The 20546-nt window shown below is 43.5% G+C and overlaps 2 non-coding genes across 2 annotated transcripts; one reads left to right on the forward strand and one right to left on the reverse strand.

The window, feature by feature from the left end:
* The first annotated feature begins 15228 nt into the window (after positions 1–15228).
* Positions 15229–15366, forward strand: LOC114816563. The gene has a single exon (XR_003764352.1). It is a non-coding gene; the product is annotated as a small nucleolar RNA SNORA7 (small nucleolar RNA).
* A 671-nt stretch (positions 15367–16037) lies between these two features.
* On the reverse strand, positions 16038–16175 carry LOC114816785. The gene has a single exon (XR_003764597.1). It is a non-coding gene; the product is annotated as a small nucleolar RNA SNORA7 (small nucleolar RNA).
* Between the last annotated feature and the right edge of the window lie 4371 nt (positions 16176–20546).

Below are 20546 nucleotides of genomic sequence, written 5' to 3' on the forward strand. Positions count from 1 at the left end.
CCCTGACTTGCTCCCTTTTCTCTCCCCCCATCCCAGCCCCAAAGTACTTATGTTCATATTTGTAATTTTATTGATTTGCATTGACATCTCTCTCTCCCTTTCTAGACTATAATCTAGTTGTGTGCTGGGAATGTGATTGTTTATTGTTGTAGTTTTCAAGCACTTAGTACAGGGCTCTGCATGCAGTAAGCACTCAATAAATACAATGGAGTGAATGAATGAATTTGCATAAGAGGAGTCTGGTTGGTTTACTAATCTGTCTGGGTGTCTCATCAATTCTACTGATCCTGAGGTAAAGGGATTAAACTATGGTCCAACATTGCAGTGCTTCCCCCTGCCAGTCATATGACACATTCTGTTGCTGGTTTAGCACCTGCCCCCCAATGCATAACTCCACTGGGCCAGGCAGTGTCCATTTTAATCCCCACTCTGGGCGGTCACCCCATGCTCAGAGCGCTGCTGCCCTTGGGAGATTTATTTTTTGTAGTATTTTTGAAGTATTTTTAAAAGAAAGCAAATGTGAGGCTTCTTGCAGATGCTATCCTGCTTTCCTCACTCAGGGATGATGGAGAGATGGACCTCAGGCAGCACAAACCCTCCCTAGGAGCTGAAACAATAAGGCTGGAGCTCAGGCTGATGAGAGGGGATATATATCCTCCCAGTTCCACCCCTGCTAAAGCAGTGCCTCTGTTTCCTGAAAACCACATGTACACACACCTCCCTTCACCCACACAGCCTGGCAGCAGTAGCCAAGGCAACCCAGCTTGGCTCCCTTCCCTCCTCCCAAAGTGCTGAGTATGGCAGCATTAGCGGCAGCAGTGGCAGCTCCCTGCAATAGTCTGGGAGAGTCCTAGCTGCAAAGGACCAGACTGGGTACCCCCTGCCCCGAACTTAGGAGTCAGCTCCAGGTTCACCCACATATGCTTCGGCTTGGGAGGAAACCCTGAGCTCGACTCCCCAGTGGATAGTCCGTGCCCCTGCGATCCGCTTGGGTTCCTTCCTCCCAACCTCTCCGGAAAGTCTGGGAAAGCCCCTTCTCCAGAATCACTACTTTGCTCAGAAGACAAGGGCAACCCAGTAATTCAAACTATGAGCAGATAGATCAGTAACCATTAAAAAACACTGGTTTGCCACATCATCATAATACTGATGATGATGATGATGGTATTGGTTAAGCGCTTACTATGTGCAAAGCACTGTTCTAAGCTTTCACCTGAAAATCATTTCAAAGAGTAAAATACACTGACCCATCATGGAACCTGTTTTGGATATGAAAGGGGAAAGAGTTGCAGGCCAGGGGAAGACATGGCCAAAAGTTGGTAGCATAAGAGATGAGATCAAAGTACACTGAGTAGGTTGGTACTAGAGGAGGCAAGTGAACATGCTGGTTATAGTAAGGAATCAGCAGGACAAGACAAGAGGAGACAAGGTGATTGAATGCTTTAAATCCAACAGTAAGGACTTTCTGTTGGATGTAGTGGTGAATGGGCCACCACTACAGACTCCTGAGGAGTGGGGAAATATGGACTGAATGATTTCTAAGAAAAATTATGCGGGCAGCATAGTGAAGTTTGGACTGGATTGGAGAGAGACAGAAAATAGGGAGGTTAGTGAGGAGTAGTCAAGTTGGATATGATATGTGCTTCGATCAGCACAGTAGCAGTTTGGAGGAGAGGTAAGGATGGATTGGAGAGATGTTGTGAGTATAGAATTGATGGGATTGGTTACAGATGGAATATGAGGTTCGAATGAGAAAGTTTAGTAGAGCTTAATGCCAAGGTTATGGGCTTGTGAGAGAGGGAGGTGGTGGTGGAGTTGTATTCAGTGATGGGAAAGTGATAGGAAGATGAGGAGATCTGTTTCAAACATGATAATTTAAGATGTTGGTGGGTCATCCAGACAGAGATGTTCTAAAGGCAGGAGGAAATGTGAGACTTCAGAGGAGGAGTCAGGGCTGGAGAATTAGATTGGGAATCATTCCCATAGGAATGATTGTTGAAGCTGTGGAAGCTAATGATTTCCCCAAGGGAGTAGGTAGAAGGAGATGCAGAAATGAACCTTGAGAGACTCCGCAGTTAGAGCAGAAGGAGAGGCCAGTGCAATAGGAGAGTCGGGAGAGGACAGTGTCAGTGAAGTCAAGACAAGATAGTGTTTCCAAGAGAAAGGGTTGATTGGTTGGTCCACAGTCCCAAAGGCAGATGAAGGGTCAAGGAGGATTAGAATGAAATAGAGGTCATTGGATTTGGCAAGAAGAAGGTCACTGGTAAATTTAGAGAGTTATGCTTCCATGGAGTGAAGCAGGAGGAAGCAGGTTAAAGCAAGACAAGAAGACAATTAGAGTAGAGGAAGTGGAGGAAGTGGAATTAAGCAAATCAAGATGTTTGGAAAGAATGGTAAGAGGGAAATGGGGAGATAACTAAAAGGTTGTGTGGAATCAGGGAAAGGTTTTTTTAGGATAGGGAATACATGAGCATATTTGAAAGCAGTGGGGGAGGAGCCATTCGAGAGTGAGCAGTTGAAGATGGCTCTTAGGGAGGGAGAAGAGAGTGGGCAGGGGTTGACATTGGTGCGAAGGGATGGGGTTGAAGGCAAGGTGAAGAGGGTAGATTTTTTGAGTAGAGGCAGGAGATTGTCCCTTGAAATACTTTTGGGAAGAATGGGAGAGTTTAAGAGGGATCAGGAGAAGGGTGGGATTGGAGAGGTATAGGGGAGATTTTAGGAAGACCATACCTGGTGGTTTCTATTTTACTGATGAAATGTTTGGCCAGGTCATTAAGGGCAAGAGATAAGGGCAGTAAGGGGTGCAAGGGGCTTGAGGAAATAGTTAAAAGTATGAAACAGCTGGCATGAGGAATGTGTGAGGGAGTCAGGATAGATGGGGAAGTATTGTTGCCAGACAGAGGAGTGGACAGAGTTAAAGCTGGTATGGATTAATTTGTGATGGACAAGGTAGGCCTGGTGTTTGTATTCTCACCAGAAATGCCCTGCAGAATGAGCACAGAGTGGACAAGTGTACTATGGGTGTGATCCAGGGTTGTGGATTGGTGGTTTGAGAATGACGAATGTATAAGGGACCAAGGAAGTTGAGTTCAGGGGAGAGGGCCATGTCAAGAGCCTGGATTTGATAGATTGATCAGGAGAAGGTAGTTCGAGTATGTAGACCAAATTAAAGGGAATTGGAGGTCCCTATGGGGGGAACAGGATAGATTTGTGGGAAGGGGCTGGGTGGGAAAGAAAGCCGGTATTTCCTCTTTACTTACATAGTTCTGATAGCAACAACATTCACTGTGGGTGACAGCATGGATATAAGATTAGCAGCCTCAGTGGCTGCTAAAGAGTGTGTGTTCTCTGACTAAGTGAGGGGATTTTGTAACATGGACTAATCAGTCAATCAATCAATTGCATTTATTGAGCACTTATTGTGTGTAGAGTACTGTACTAAGCTCTTGGGAGAGTGCAATATAATGGAATTAGGACTAGATTTGACATTCCTAAACTGGAACTGTTCTTGAAGGAATCATATGGCAAAGGTCCACACTCAATCTAGAGAGTCAAATTTGACACCATAACATTCATAATGACTGAATTATTCACTGGCAATTGGCTTTTTCACTGTTCCCAGGACATATGCTGAGCTCTTAGCTTAGATTTTATGTCAAGTTTATGAGTGAATCTTCAGTAATTTGGCAGTCAAGACTGAATGGCCCTGAAGAGGATGGATGCACATCTGGAGTATATTCAAACTCTCTAAATTCCTTAGCTCGGTTATAAGCAACTTCAGAGAATACACAATATGGGTGCAAATTGCCTAACATGTATTTGCTTGGATTAGGGGTGTGCCTGGCCACTCACAGCTAACTGATCTCCACACAGGTGAAGGGGCCGATTAACGACCCGCTAATGAGCAGCTTCCTCTGATTGGTTCCTGCCAACAAGATATGATCGATTGGAACATCATTCCACCCAAACAGAATTTTTCTTTATTTTTCTTTCCCACTGCTGCTTGTCATTACAACTTTTGGGAAGAAATTTCAGGCCAGCAATTTTTATTTAATAATAATAATTTTGATACTTTTTAAGCACTTACTATGTTTGAACACTGTTCTAAGCATTGGGGTAGATACAAGTTAGTGAGGTTGGACACAATTCCTGTAACACTTGAGGTTCACAGTCTAAGTAGGAGGTAGAAGGATTGAATCTTTATTTTACAGATGAGGTCTAACTGAGTCACAGAGAAGTTAAGTGACTTGCCCAGGATCCCACAGCAGACGCAGCACGCTGCTTCTTTTTTTTAACTATAGAACACCTGAGGACCAGCTCCTCAGGGTGAAAATCATCTCCATGAGCCCCACACATTCCCACGGACTTCTCTCTCTATGCTGTGTCCTGGCTTCTTGGAGGTTGTGTCATCCCTTCAATCAATCTATCGGTGGTATTTCTTGAGCATTTAACTATGTTCAAAACACTGTACTGAACCCTCAGGAAAGTACTATAAAATAGAGCAACAGGGCCTTGTGAAAAGAGCCTGGGTTTGGGAGTCAGAGATTCTGGGTTCTAATTCATTCATTCATTCAATCGTATTTATTGAGTGCTTCTGTGTGCAGAGCACTGTACTAAGCGCTTAAAAAGTACAATTCGGTAACACATAGAGACAATCCCTACCCAACAACGGGCTCACAGTTTCCCAACTCCACCACACATTCACTATGTGACATTGGGCAAATCACTTACCTTCTCTGTGCCTCAGTACAGTTTGTAAGCTCACTATGGGCAGAGAATGTATCTATAATTCTGTTGTACTCTCCCAACCACTTAGTACAGTGCTCTGCACATAGTAAGCACTCAATAAATACCATTGGTTGGAGCCATGTATTGATACTCCCTTCTACTTAGACTGTGAACCCCAGGTGGGACAGGGATTGTGTCCAACCTGATTATCTTGTATCTACCTCAGTGTTTAGAACAGTGCGCAACATATTCTAAGTGCTAAATGAGTATCATAATTATTATTATTGTTGTCATTAAGATTAGAGTTGGTAGACATAGTCCCTAAGATTACCTGTCTACAATATACTTCCATGAGCCTCAAGGTGTTGCATCCTGGTTTCTCTGCAGGGGGTGAGGGGGTGTCATGTCTACCGCTGCTCTCTGGGGCTTTCATCACCATAGCTCCTGTCCCTAGAGGCTCTTGCTCTCCTGCCAGAGGATAGAGATGAAGTGGTTAGTCACTGAACTAGAGACAAGGGGGCAGAACCAGGGAAGAGGAATCATCAAATATCCTATCTTCCTCTTCCCCAGTTATGCCCCCTTGTCGCTAGGCCAGTGACTAACATAGTTTAAACCATTTAGATAAAAAGGCCTCTACTCCACCCTAATCCTCCTTGACCTCTCAGCTGCCTTTGACACTGTGGACCACCATCTTCTCCTGGAAGCATTATCCAACCTTGGCTTCACTGACTCTGTACTCTCTTAGTTCTCTTCTTATCTCTCTGACCGTTCTTTCTCAATCTCCTACGAAGGTTCTTCCTCTGCCTCGCACCCCCCAACTGTTGGGGGGGGGGGTGTCCCTCAACGTTCATTTCTGGGTCCCCTTCTATTCTCCATCTACCTCTACTCCCTTGGAGAATTCATTCACTCCCATGGCTTCAGCTACCGCCTCTTTGCAGATGATACCCAAATCTACATCTCCAGCCCTGATCTCTCTTCCTCTCTCCAGTCTTGCATCTGACAGTGAGCTCGTTGTGGGCAGAGAATGCATTTAATGTTATATTGTACTCTCCCAAGCACTTAGTACACTGCTTTGCACACAGTAAGTGCTTAATAAATATGATTAATGATAATAAGAATAATTGTGGTGAGCCCACAACAAGCTGCCTTATTAATGGCTGTTTGTGATCCTGTGAACAATAACAAGGAAGAGACTTTGAGAAGGCACTGAGTGATTGCTGGCCTGCGGGAGAGGATCAAGGAGGAAGGCAGGGTTTTCTCTCTCTCTTCTACCCAGTAACGGGCCTGGAACAATCAGTGACTCCTATGAAGAGCCACAACTGCCATGCCTAAGGCAGATAAAAGGTGGTCATTTTGAATCGCAGAAGGCATGCAAAGGGGCATCTGGAGGCAGCACAGGGACACACAGAAGGAGCAGAGGCATGCAAAGAGGCAGAGGGTAACTCCTGCAGCAGGAGAGCAGCACTTGAAAGCAGCAGAAGGCAGCAGCACTTAGAAGCAGAAAGAAGGAGCATTGGCAGAACAGGCTCCTTTGACCACAGACTGGTATTGGACCCTTGGTGGAGTGGATTGAGTGAGTGTGTGTATGTGTCACTCCCTTGCACACTGGTAAAATGAAGTAAAAAAAACTTTCCTCAGTAACCCTGGTGATCAGAAGTGTGGTTTGCACTCTACTACATGTCACTGAGTCTTCCCGCATCCAGGAAGGTTGGTACGTACTGAGGGCTCATGACAAGTCTCCTCCTGCCTTCCAGACATCTCTACTTAGATATCCTCCCAACACCTCAAACTAAACTTGTCCAAAACAGAGCTCCTTATCTTCCTACCCAAACCCTGTCCTCCCTCTGAGTTTCTCATCACTGTAGACAGCATCACCATCCTACTGGTCTCACATAAGCCCATAATCTAGGTGTTCTCCTTGACTCCTCTTTGTCATTCAACCCACATATTCAATCCTGTTGGTCCCACCTTCACAACATCGCTAAAATGTTAAGTGCTTAGTACAGTGCTCTGCACACAGTAAGTGCTCAGTAAATACAAGTGAATAAAATCCTCCCTTTCCTCTCCATCCAAACTATTACATTAATGTAATCACTCATTCTATACCATGTGGATTACTATCTCAGTCTCCTTGTTGACCTCACAGTCTCCTGTCGCTTCCTACTCCAGTCCATTTTTCACTCTGCTGCCAGGATCATTTTTATACAAAAACCTTCAGGACATGTCACCCTACTCCTCAAAAAACTCCAGTGGTTGCCCATCAACCTCTGAAACAAACAAAAACTCTTCACCTGTGGCTTTAAAGCACTCCATCACCTTGCCTCCTACCTCCTTACTTCTCTCCTTCTACAACCCAGCCCTCACACTTCACTCCTTTAGTGCTAACCTTCTCATTGTGCCTCAATCTCACCTGTCTCATTGCCAGCTCCTAGCCCATGTCCTGCCTCAGGCCTGGAACACCCTCTCTCCTCAAATCCAACAGACATTTATTCTCCCTGGCTTCATCTTCTTATTGAAGGCACATCTCCTCTCAGAGGACTTCCCAGACTAAGCCCCCACTTTTCCTCATCTCCCACTCCTTTCTGCATCACCCTGACTTGCTCCCTTTGCTCTTCCCCCATCCCAGTCCCACAGCACTTATGTACATATCCTTAATTTTATTTATTTGTAATGATGACTGTCTCCTCCCCTCTAGACTGTAAGCTCGTTGTGGGCAGGGAATGTCACTGTTACATTATTGTATTGTAGTCTCCCAAATGCTTAATATAGGTGCTCTGCACCTAGTAAATGCTCAATAAATTTGAATGAATGAATAAATGAATAAGGTAGTGAGAAACTGCTGCCGTTTAACCAATCATCTTGAAGGACTTTGTCTGACAAATGGGTTGTAGTTTAAATTGATGATAATCCTTTGTGGAACCAGGCTTCTACCCAAATCAAGGATCATGTTGCTTCCTTTTGCACTTAATGGATCTATCTTCACCAAACCGTGTTTATATCCCTTCTTACTGGAATGTTAGTGCAATAATCAGCTGCTAATGAAAAACTTACTTTTCCTTTCTTTAAAAGTTGGATTCCATGCTGATTCAGGAGGTGTCTTTTCTAATGACCCAAGAAATTCCAAGAGCTCTCTCTCTGACACCCATTACAGAGTCAGATGTTCTTCTCTAGAGTGCATCTGTTCCTGGGGAAAATATTATTATGTCAATAAAATTTAAAGTTCTATCTTATTTATACTTGATAAGGGGTTTAATCAACACCAACCTCATGGTACTATCCTCTGCTAGACAGTGTTTCAATGGTAAGAGCAATTTCTCTCCAGACTCAGTTGCCCCACACTTTCCACTGGACTCACAAGCAAAGGTAAAGGAAATATGTGTAAAAGTGCTTATGCTCCATAAAAGAAAAATGTTAAATGAAACCAAACCATTATTTATTGATATCAGTAATTCATATTGGCTCTCAATAGTGCCAAATCAATCTTCAAAAATAGTGCATGAAGTAAAGAGAATTTAGCTTTCATATCCCTGCACCTAGTTATAGTAATGTTAAAAAAAAAAAGTGCCGGTTAGAACAAGGCCAAGAACGTAACACACCTTCAAGGCTTTCAGATTTTGAAAGCCACATTCAAAAAATAGATTTCTGAACCAATTTTATTTTAGAAAGTCAGGGCAGGACAGGGCAAGTTGGCTCAGAAATTCTTATTAGGAAATCCTGGCATGAATTCTTGAGTTCTGGATGGCAGTGTGAAGGGTCTGAGGAGTGGGAGTTCTTCTATTTCTTGTGACCCAGAATGTTCCACACAGGTACAGATCCACTGGGATTTTCACTGTATCCTGATAGGCTAGTCAAGCTCTGAATGAAGGTAAATTCCTCTGCTTCAAATATCAAAAATGATTTATCATCATCTTGACAGTTTTCACTAGATTTCTGAAGCAGGGAAATAACATCAGAGGCTAACTTGTAAATGTTTGATCATGTTCAAGATTAACTTCTTTGTAAGATACAAGAATGTCCAATGTTTGCTTTAGGTATCTCCCAGAGCACTCTGCTGAATGCTGAAGAAAGTACACTATAATCAGATCAGATCCTTGTCCCAAACTCCTTAAGCGAGTTGTCTACACCTGCTTTCTCAAGTTCATCTCCTCCAATGCTCTACTGGACCTCCTCCAATCTGGTTTCCATTCCCTTCGCTCCATAGAAACTACCCTCTTGAAGGTCACCAGTGACCTCCTTTTTGACAAATTTAATGGCCTCTACAACGTTCTAATCATCCTCGACCTCTCAGCTGCCTTTGACATGGTCAACCACTCCCTTCTCCTGGAAATATTATCCAACTTTGGTTCACCAATACTGTCTTCTACTGGGTCTCCTCCTGTCTCTTTGGTTGCTCATTCTCAGTCTGTTTTGCAGGCTCCTCCTCTGTCTCCCATCCCCTAACTGTGGGTCTTCCTCAAGGTTCAGTTCTGGCTCCACTTCTATTCTTCATCTACACACACTACCTTGGAGACTGTTACCCAAATCTCCTTCTCCAGCCCTGATCTTTCTCACTCTCCAAAGTCTTGCATTTCCTCCTGCCTTCAAGACAGCTTTACTTGGATGTCCTGCTGTCACCTCAAACTTACCATGTCACAAACAGAACTCTTTATCTTTCCATCCAAACCCTGTCCTCCTGACTCTCCCATCACTGTAGACAGCACCACCATCCTTCCCATCTAATGAGCCCATACCATTGGCATTAATCTTGACTCTTCTCTCTCATTCAGCCCCTTTATTCAATCATGTTGGTTCAACTTTCACAACATCTCTAAAGTCTGATATTTCGTCTCCATCCAAAAAGTTACCACGTTAATCCAAACACTTATCCTTTCCTACCTTGAGTACTGCATCAACCTTCTTGGTAACCTCTCAGCTTCCTATCTCTCCCTACTCCAGTCCATACTTCACTCTACAAAAATGTTAAGTCCTTATTTCCCACTCCTCAAAAACCTCTAATGGTTTCCCATCCACCTCCACATCAAACAGAAACCTCTTATCATTGACTTTAAAGCACTCAATCACCTTGCCCCCTCCTACTTCACCTCAGAACTCTCCTACTCCAACCAGGCGGCCCACTTTGCTCCTCTAATGCCAATTTACTCACTGAACCTCAGTCTCTTCTATACTGCTGCCAACCTCTAGTCCATGCCCTGCCTCTGGCCTGGAATACCCTCCCTTTTCATAGCCAACAGACTATTACTCTCCCCACTTTCAAAGCCTTATTGAAGGCACATCTCTTCCAAGAGACTTTCCCTTACTAATCCCTCATTTCCTGTTCCCATTCCCTTCTGAGTCACACTGACCTGCTCTCTTTACTTACCACTCACCACCCAGCCCTACAGCACTTATGCATATATCCATAATTTATTTATTTATATTAATATCCGTCTCCCGCTCTATATTGTAAGCTCGTTGTGGGCAGGGAATGTGCCTGTTATATTGTTGTGTTGTACTCTACCAAATGCTTAGTACAGAGCTCTGCACACAGTAAGTGCTCAATAAATACAATTAATTGATTGATTGATTTGGAACTCAAAATCTAATAGGCAGGGAGATCGTATATCATCCCCATTTTACAGATGAAGGAAAACTAAGATCCAGAAAAGTTAAATGACTTGCCTGAGGTCACAAAGCATTTCACTGGCAGAAGTGGGGCTACAACTCCATACTCCTGACTCCCAGGACCATGTTCTGACTCTGCTATGGTATAATGAGTCAATAGCAATAGCGTTGAATGAAATATTCTGCAGACTTGAGAGGAACATATTATTGAAAAGAGCCATAACTTAACTTGTCACAATTACTATTATACATTTTGATAATTAATGTTGAAGAAAAAAAGTTTAAAAGGTGACAAGCCAAACTATCCCTTGCAAAAATAGATGGAAGGAAATTAAATGGGAAATTAATTGGTATAGGATAATGGTGAAGGAAGGGCACCAAAGGAAAATGTAAATGTCCTATGAATAAATTAAGTGGGGAAGGCTGTGGGGGTGGGTGGGAAGGAAAGAAAGGCAAAGCGGGTTGCTTAACTGCAGGGATTTATAAATCAACACAGAAAATTGCATTTGTGATTTACATGAATAGAATTGGTGCTGACCTCATTTCTGTTTCTTATGGGAGGTCTACATTGTTCTAATAAACCATCATTCTGAAGCTACATAAACAGCTTCAGAATAGTCCATAGTTAACTGGCACTACTATTTACTCTCCCTAGACACAGGACAAAGGTGTTGCTGGACAATGGAACCTAGCTACACTATCACTAAGACCAGAAATTCTTCCCCACAGAAGGGCAATGCTAGGGAAGTGGGAACATTTTAAGGGATTAGTGGAGAAGACTTAGTTCTCCAGATTCTTTATCTTGCACCTCCAGATCAGGACAGGTATGTCCCACTTTGTATTCAACTTGGAAAGATCACATCTTGGTAAAGAACGCCTGAGACTCTTACCAATATCTTCAACTGCAGCTAAAATACGGAAAAATTATAGTTGCAGTAGGATCTTACTGATGAACATTCCAACTTGGAAATGAATGTTTTGTACCCAAGTTCAGTTTTAAAACAAAAATGCAGGAGAAGGAAAAGTGTATCTGAGTATTCCTGCCATCCAGAAATAGTCAATAAGGTTAAAATACACCTTGAGCTTCATGGGGAAGTTCAGAAGGAATCAAAGGAAACAAAAATGCCAGAGGACAGAAAAGCATTTGGAAGATTGTAGGAAAAAATCATAGAACTAAATTTTAGGAAGAGTAATAAAATGCTGCATGCCAAAAATGAAAACTAAACAGGGAATGCCAAAATTGAAAACTAAACAGGGAATGCCAAAATTGAAAAGGAAATAGCAGATTACTCTGGTGATTAAGCTTCTTTTTAAATGAATAAAAACAATTAATCAGCAGAATAGACAGTAGGTCTTTAAGACCTTTGCTGTAAGCCTTCAAGACAAACTTTAAATAAAGACCAAAACAGTAGTCTTCTATAAATTAAGTTGCTACCAATGAACATGGTTATGGCAATCTGTCTGTTCATCACATAGAGAGGCTACATGCAACTCCAGTCACACTCTTTTAGTCTGTGACCTTACCCCCAGGGATATGGCGCTATTTCAGAAATGGGGTCTTAAATCAAACTGATGTGAGGGCTGAGAGATACTGCAGTGGTCAAGGTTAACCTGGAGCCCTGATCCAAAGTAAAAAGGTAGAAGGTGGGGAAGGCGGGTTGAGGAATTCATGGTTAAAAGTAACTCACCTATTTGTCATCAAGGCTGACTCCCTAATCTCAGCCCTCGAGGAGACTCCAGGAGATTTTTTACCCTTGTACCCAGGATCTTCTTTGGTACATGATATGTTTCCATCTGTTAAAGTCCTAAGGGCCAAAGAAATGATTGCTCACAGGGTCCTTTTTTGATAGTATTCCATCCGTTGATAGGATTGCTTGATGGGATGCTCATGGCCCGTATCCTCTGATTTGTTCCCACAGACAGGTTCTTATTAGTGGACCCTTCTGCCAAACTTCCTGTTGAAACTTCCTCTGACTGGTTCTCCCAGAGAAGATCTGATTGAGGTGAGGTGGAAGGGATAAAGGGGGGAGGAATGTATGTATGGGAAATCATGGTCTGGATCATTTTTCTATAAAAATGTTCAGTCCATGTTTCCACACTCCTCAAAAACCTCCAGTGATTGCCCATCCACTTATGCATCAAAGAGAAACTCCTTACCATCAGCCTTAAATCACCCTGCCCAATCTTACCTCTCCTTGCTGCTCTCCTACTACAACCCGACCTGCACACCTCACTCTTCTAATGCCAACTGACTCACTGTACCTCAATTTGATCTATCTCACTGCCAACCTCTCATCCACAGCCTCCGTTCCAGAACACCCTCCTTCAAACCCCCACTTCAAAGCCTTATTGAAAACACATTGCCTCCAAAAGGCCTTCCCTGACTAATAAGCCCCCAGCCCTCTTCTCCCACTCCCTTCTGCATCACCCTGACTTGTTCCCTTTATTCGCCACCCCCATCCCCAACCTCATAGCACTTATGAATAGATAACATAATTTATTTATTTATATTAATGTTTGTCTCTTGTTCTACACTCTAAGCTCATTATGGGCAGGGACTGTGTCTGTTATATTGTTGTGTTGTACTCTCCAAAGCCCTACCCACAGTTAGCACTCAATAAATACAATTAATTGAATTGAAGTCTGATTGATTAGGACCTCCATAGAAGTCAGTCTTCTATGGGCTGAGATATATTCAGGGAGGCCATGTCAGAGTTCCATGAGGGTGGCCTGAAATTCAGATCAGGCCTACTGGAGGGTCCCAAGGAAATTCTTCAAACCAGTGGCCATGTGCCAGGGGAGTTTGGGCCTATTTTTCTCCTACAAGAAGTCTTCCTTGACTAAGCCTTCCTCTCCTCTTCTCCCACCCCCTTCTGTGCCTCTCTAACTTGCTCCTTCTTTTATCCTCCCTCCCATCTCCATGGCAAATATGTATATATCTGTATATATCTGTATTTATTTATTTATTTGTCTATTGATTGATTGATTGACTGACTGATTTATATTTCCATCTGTCTCCCCCTTTAGAGAAGCAGCATGGCTCAGTGGAAAGAGCACGGGTTTGGGAGTCAGAGGTCATGGAGTAGGTTCTAATCCCTACTCCACCACTTGTCAGCTGTCTGACTTTGGGCAAGTCACTACACTTGTCTGTGTCTTCTTTACCTCATCTGAAGAAAGGGGATTAAAACCGTGAGCCCCACGTGGGACAACCTGATTACCTTGTATCTACCCAGCACTTAGAACAGTGCTTGGCACATAGTAAATGCTTAACAATTGCCAACATTATTATGAGTTCACTGTGTGCAGGACTGTGTCTGTTGTTATTTTGTACTCCCCCAAGTGCTTAGTATAGTACTTTACACACAGTAGGTGCTTAATAAATACGATTGAATTGAATAATAGTAATAATAATAAACATGGTACTCGTTAAGCACTTACTATTTGCCAAACACTGTTCTAAGCACTGGGGTAGATACGAATCATTCAGGTTGGACACAATTCCTGTCCCATATAGATCTGACACTCTTAATCCCCATTTTACAGATGATGTAACTGAGGCCCAGAGAAGCTAAGAGACTTGCCCAAGGTCACAGCAAACCTGTGGCCACACTGCTCCTCTGGAACTCCAGCTAAGGTGCTAAGTGTCAACTCACCCTGCTGGGTAAGTGACCACTAGTGGTCCTCTCTTGGAAACGGTAACTTGTATTCTGTGCCAGGCTCAGGCTCAGACTCGGGTTCACCTTGGCCGGACCCCTGGGACTTTGTCTCTGCTGCGAAGGACTGATTGAGAGACAGACCCCAGGGCTTGAAAGCTGGGGATGGGTAAGGGGAAGAAGAGTTTTGAGGAGGAGAGGTGGAAGGCCTGCTGGAAAAAGCATGGGTTGTCATTGTCCTGACCTTCACTGCCTTGCCTGTGTATGTACGTTTGGGAAGGAGGGGAGTTGAGGTGGAGAAATGGCAGTGTTATTGTCAATGCATTACTGTTTACATTTGCTGAAGCTCTATTAGATTCCATAAGAAAGAAATTGAAAGAGCCCAGTGAACCTCTGAGTTCCCAACTGGTTCACCCTCTTCCAGCCAACTCCAGAAACTGCAGGCCCCGGGTAATAATAATAATTGTGGTGAGTGTTTTATTTATTCAGTGCTTATTACATGCTAAGAGCTGTACTAAGCTTTGAGGTGGATACAACTAGTTGAGAGTGGACAGAGTTCCTGTCCCACATGGGGTTCACAATCTTAATCCCCATTATACAGACGAGGTAACTGAGGCACAGAGCAGTAAAGTGACTTGCCCAAGGTCACACAGCAGACACCTGGCAGAGTTGGGATTAGAACCCAGATCCTTCTGACTCCCATTCCCCTGCTTTATCCACTAGACCATGCTGCTTCGCTCCATTGCTGCCGCTAATACAACTGCCTCTCCAGTCCACCCCCTCAAGTGATACCAAAAACCATAAAGCAATGAGGGTTGTCTGGTAGTCGGAGATCTCCATATGGAGTAGAAAGCATCATAAACCCTGGTGGCTGCTGGGAGGGTTGTTCTCTGTACCAAGGAGAAAGGGCTAACTGGCTGGATAGCATGAATGGAAGCCCGAGCCTACCTCTGCCCCTATGCTTCCCGACCCTCTCTGCAAAACACATGGCAAGTCTGCTTCTAATCAGCTCTAAGAAGGGCCGGGTGGATAAAATAATGTAGTATGTAATCGGATGATCTTAGAGCAGGCTGCCAGGTAGCAGAATCATCATCCATAAAGACAGTTATCTTCAGGACCCAGGGCACCTAACTAAAATATTGCAAGTGTAAGTTCAGTCTGGCATTAAAAATCAGGCCCCAGGAAAAATGACATTCAAAAAGAGTCATTTCTCTGTTCATAACTGTGGTGGTAGAGTGCTGGTACGCCCCTCTCAGAATCACACCTGGAAAGTTTCCAGTATTCTACCAATCGCGGCTATGGGAGGGATAGTCAAGCAGAGGCCTACCCATTCTATTCCTAGCTTGGCCAGTGGCTAGAGAGTGGAAGGCAATCTGCTGCAAGTCTAAACTCACCTGTGCTGGGCAGCAGCAGCATAGGAGAGAGTCAAGGGCAGAGGCTCAAGTTTACTGTGAGGAAGAAGACAATGGTAACCTACTTCCGTATTTTTACCAAGAAAAATCTATGGATCCACTACCAGAACAATTGCAGATGGAGGTGGGCCATTCTGGGAGAGATCTGTCCATGGAATCGCTATGGGTCTAAAATGACTCGGCAGCATAAGAGTGGTGGGACAGCCTAGTATCTGTTGGCAGAGTATGCATTCATTCATTCAATCATATTTATTGAGCACTTACTGGGAGCAAAGCACTGTACTAAGTACTTGGGAGACTACGGTATAACAATAGACACATTCCCAGTCTATATCGAACTTATAGTCTAAAGCACCTGAAGAGCACCTTTTCAGAACATTAACCTGGAGTTTTCTTTATTTCACTCCTTTCACTCTTGTCTTGCCTTATGCCATCGAGTCATTTCCTACCCACAGCAACACCATGGACACATCTCTCCCAGATCGTCCCACCTCCATCTGCAGTCATTCTGATAGTGGATCCCTAGAATTTTCTTGGTAAAAATATGGAAGTGGTTTACCATTGCCTCTTTCTGTGCAGTAAACTCGAGTCTCCACCCTCTACTCTCTGCTCTGCCGCTGTTGCCCAATACAGATGGGTTTTGACTTGTAGCAGATTGCCTTCCACTCGCTAGCCACTGCCCAAGCTAGGAATGGAATGGATATGTCTCTGTTTGACTCTCCCTCCCATAGTCGAGACTGGTAGAGTACTAGAAACTCTCCAGGTGTGACCCTGAGAGGGGTCCCTTCACTCAATTCAACATATTTCCTATTTGGTAAATCAGTGGAATTTATGGAGCATTTACCATGTGTAGAGCACTATACTAGAAGCTTGGGAGAGTACAGTGAAGCACAGTTGGTAGGCACATTCCCTGTCCGCAAAGAACTTGCCTCAACTGTTCACTAGAATTTTTACCTACTATTCACTCAGTGTATCATCACCCTCCCTCCAAGCAGTTTACATGCTTTCTCCCCCTCATTCTTCAAATCTCCCTTTAAAAAGACTTTTGAAAAGGATTTCCTGCACCAGAATTAGGCTGGCTTGACATTCAGTGACAGTGATGAATTCACAGAAGTGTGTTGCAAACCAAACAACAATAAAAGGGTTATAATAGCAAAACCTTTTTTGCTATTAGAAAAAAATGGATTATTTTGCACATCAAAGAGTTACCATTCTATAAGACTGTCTTTATGTGCTGCTTCTACATGGTTTTCGGTCAAGAGAATGAAAATGTGAGCACACAATTGATCTATTACCACTTTAATGAAAAAATCAATACTGTTCTCTATAAAACACAGCTTTGACCCCTAATTTTAAAATATCTCAGTCTAACCTCACTCTAACAAGTTATTTTTATATATAATACAGAGTTCTCCCACTAAAATGGGCTTCATTTAGCATTCTTTCATAATAGGATGAGCACTCTCTCACTGCATGTATTGCTTTGATTTTACATCCTGAGCCAAGTTATCTTTACTCAAGCACCTCCCTCATTTCTACTGTTCCCCACCTTTTCAATCTTGGAAGTACTTTAACTGATTTGAATAGAGAGATTAAAAACCCAAGTCAACAGCTGTTTGTCCTCTGAGGTTAGATTAAGGGTAGCTCTTAATGTGCTTCTGCAGAAAGTGCAGGGCCATTTAGATTGTGGATGTGAATGCTTGCTTGTTTTAGGAATCCAACTTCTCTTTGTCTCAGCGGGCAATAAAGACATAAATTTCTATGAGTTTCACTTCTGCCAGCTAAAGAACTGAAACTCAGCACAAGACACCCAGCATAGTCCCTGGGGAAACCTGAAATGGGCCACTCAGGGAAACTGAGAAGTAAACTCAACAGGAAATGGGAGTCTGTAAGGAATTGGATGGACCAGCCATTTCCGAGAGATTCTGCAAGTAGGGAACATCTGGAGTGGATGGAGACAAGAGGAGCTGAATGACAGGGAGTTTTGGGGGAGGCTCAGAAATTGTAGAGCTAAAGGGGAGTTTCCATCTGATCCAAGGAATCCTGGCTGAACACTGACATGAAAAGGGGAGGACTGGGGATAAAGCCCTGATGGTTGGGAGAGAGTGAGAGTTTGTCCATCTCAAACTCATCCTTGCCTGCTATGATCCAGCACTCCCCTCTACCCAACAACTATGCTTTTCCTCTCCTATTAACTGCCGTGCCCATTGCCCATGCCCACTAAATCTAACTTTTAACACCCTTAACGCCCCCAGCACTCCTGCCTCATTGATAAAATTGAAACCGGTCCTCTAGGAATGTAACCTCCTTGTGGACAGGGAACCTGTGTACCAACTCTGTTGTATGTACTCTCGCAAACCACATAGTATGGTGCTCTGCACACAGTAAGCACTCAATTATTATGATGGATTGATTGACTGATCACATGTGAACTCCCCCAAATCCACCCCTCACTAGTCTGTGCCCTGTAAAACACCCATTTCTGTTTTTTCATAATAACAATAATAATAATAATAATGGTCTTTGTTAAGCACTTAGTATGTGCAAAGCACTGTTCTAAGCACTGGGGAGGACACAAGGTGATCAGGTTGTCCCACGTGGGGATCAGTCTTAATGCCCATTTTACAGACGAGGTAACTGAGGCATAGAGAAGTTAAGTGACGCCCAAAGTCACACAGCTGACAAGCGGCAGAGTGGGGATTCAAGTCCATGACCTCTGACCCCCCAGCCCGTGCTCTTTCCACTGAGCCACGCTGCTTCTCTAATCCTTCCCTGATATTTCTCGATGAATGTTTGAATGAATGAATATGATTGAATGAATGAATCGCTCAAGAACTTTGCCTCTATGAAATCTACCACCTCCACTTATCTCCAGCCCCATCCTTTCTCACTTCATTAAAACACTTACCCCCTTCATTCTTCTCTCCATGACTTATGTCTTTATCTGCTCACTCTCTGAAGGCTTTCTCTCTGCTTTCAAACACATTTATGTATCTTCAATCCTAAACACCCCCCCGCCTTGATCCCATAGCCAACTGTCATCCAATCTCCCTCCTACCATTCCATTTTAAACTCCTTGAATGAGCTCCTTACACCTACTGCATCAATTTCTACTCTGTCTCCTCACCCACATGCAAACTCCACTAAAACTACTCTCTGAGAGGTCACAAATAACCTTTCATTGCCAAATCTAATAAACTCTACCCCAATCTAATCCTCCTAAATTTAGCAGTCTTTGACACTTTGGAAGAGGCACTTCTCCTGGAAACACAATCTTAAATTGGTTTCACAGACACTGTTCTCTCCCAATTCCCCTCAACTTTCAGGTGCTTCTTTTCAGTCTCTTTTGTCTGCTTCTCCTTGGCCTCCTTCCTGCTAAACTGTGTGAGAGGACATCCCTCAAAGGCTCAATTCTAGTTCTTTCTATTCTCCATTTACACCCACTCCCAAGGCTTCAAGTACCATCGATACACGGATGACTCCCAAATCTACATCTCCAGCCCTCATCTCTCTCCTTCTCTGCAGTGCCACATTTCCTCCTGCCTTGAGAACATCTCTGTTTCGATGTCCGGCTGATAACACATAACAGCATAACAAGGATCAGTCTGTGTATGAATGTAATGTGATCGAACTTTGGGTCTCCCATTGGCCTTTAGAGCTACACATGCTCCCATGGGTGAATTTTGACATCAGTGATTTTCTAGAACTATGAAGGACAAGTTTAAATATGGGATTCGTTCCTGAACCAAGGACAGATATCATAGTTTTACCAAAATTACGAGAAGCAGCATGGTCTAGTGGTTAGAGCATAGGCCTGGAAGTCAGAAGGACCTGTGTTCTAATCCCAGCCACTTGTCTTCTGTATGACCTTAGGCAAGTCACAACTTCTCTGGGCCTCAGTTTCCTCATCTGTAAAATAGGGATTTTACAGACTGACTGAGAGCCCCCATGTGAGACATGGGACTGTGCCCAACTTGATTAGCTTGCATCTACCCCAGGGCTTAATACAGTGGTTGGCACATAGTAAGGACTTAAATACCATAAAAAATTACTTAGAATTATGTAATAATAATAATGTTGGTATTTGTTAAGCGCTTACTATGTCAGAGCACTGTTCTAAGCCCTGGGGTAGATACGGGGTGATCAGGTTGTCCCACGTGGGGCTCACAGTTTTTTTAATCCCCATTTTACAGATGAGGTAACTGAGGCACAGAGGAATTAAGTGACTTGCCCACAGTCACACAGCTGATAAGTGGCAGAGCCGGGATTCGAACCCATGACCTCTGACTCCCAAGCCCAGGATCTTTCCACTGAGCCACGCTGCTTCTGAGTACTCTGAAATAATAGTATTCATTAAGCACACACTTGTGTATGGTACTAACAGCATGAGAAGTACAAAATGAAGAAGTGAAATGTTCTCTGCCCACAAGCTTACGTTTAATGAGGGAACAAAGCAGAGTATATTTACAAATAGGCTAATGAAAATGAATAATTGAATGCACAGTTGAGTAAACATATATACAAAAGTCAGAGAATGGACTCAGATAAGTACTCAAGTGCTAGAGATGGCTGATTAGTTTAGACAATTTAGGGCACTGGGATTTAATGAAGAAAGGCTTGGTGACTGAGGGTGGGGTTTCAGGAGAGCTGTGAATATAGGGAGGGCTGTGGTCTGTTGGATTTAGGAAGAGAGCTGACTTTCAATCTGAGGGAGCAGCTTGAACGAGGGACTGAGGCAGAAGAGTAAATACTGAATTACAGATAAAAGATTAAAGGTGAAGTGAGCAGAAGCATAGGGTAGGGTGAGTTTCTGGAGAGCCTTGAAGCCAATAATGAAGTGTTTTGCCTGATATAGAGATGCGCAGAAAACCAGTAGAAGGAGCATGGTCTAATGTATAGAGCACTGGCCTAGGAGTCAGAAGGTTGTGGGTTCTAATTCCGCTCCACCACTTGTCTGCTGTGTGACCTTGGGTATGTCACTTCACACTTCATTCGGTGTCTCAGTTATCTCATCTATAAAATGGGGATATAAACTGGGAAACTCATATGGTACAGGGACTGTGTTCAACCTGATTCGCTTGTATCCACCCCAGTGCTAGTACAGTTCCTGGAACACAGTAAGCACTTAACAAATACCACAGCTATTATTAAT

Source organism: Ornithorhynchus anatinus, chromosome 1 (genome assembly GCF_004115215.2).
Source record: "Ornithorhynchus anatinus isolate Pmale09 chromosome 1, mOrnAna1.pri.v4, whole genome shotgun sequence".
Taxonomy (NCBI): Eukaryota; Metazoa; Chordata; class Mammalia; order Monotremata; family Ornithorhynchidae; genus Ornithorhynchus; species Ornithorhynchus anatinus.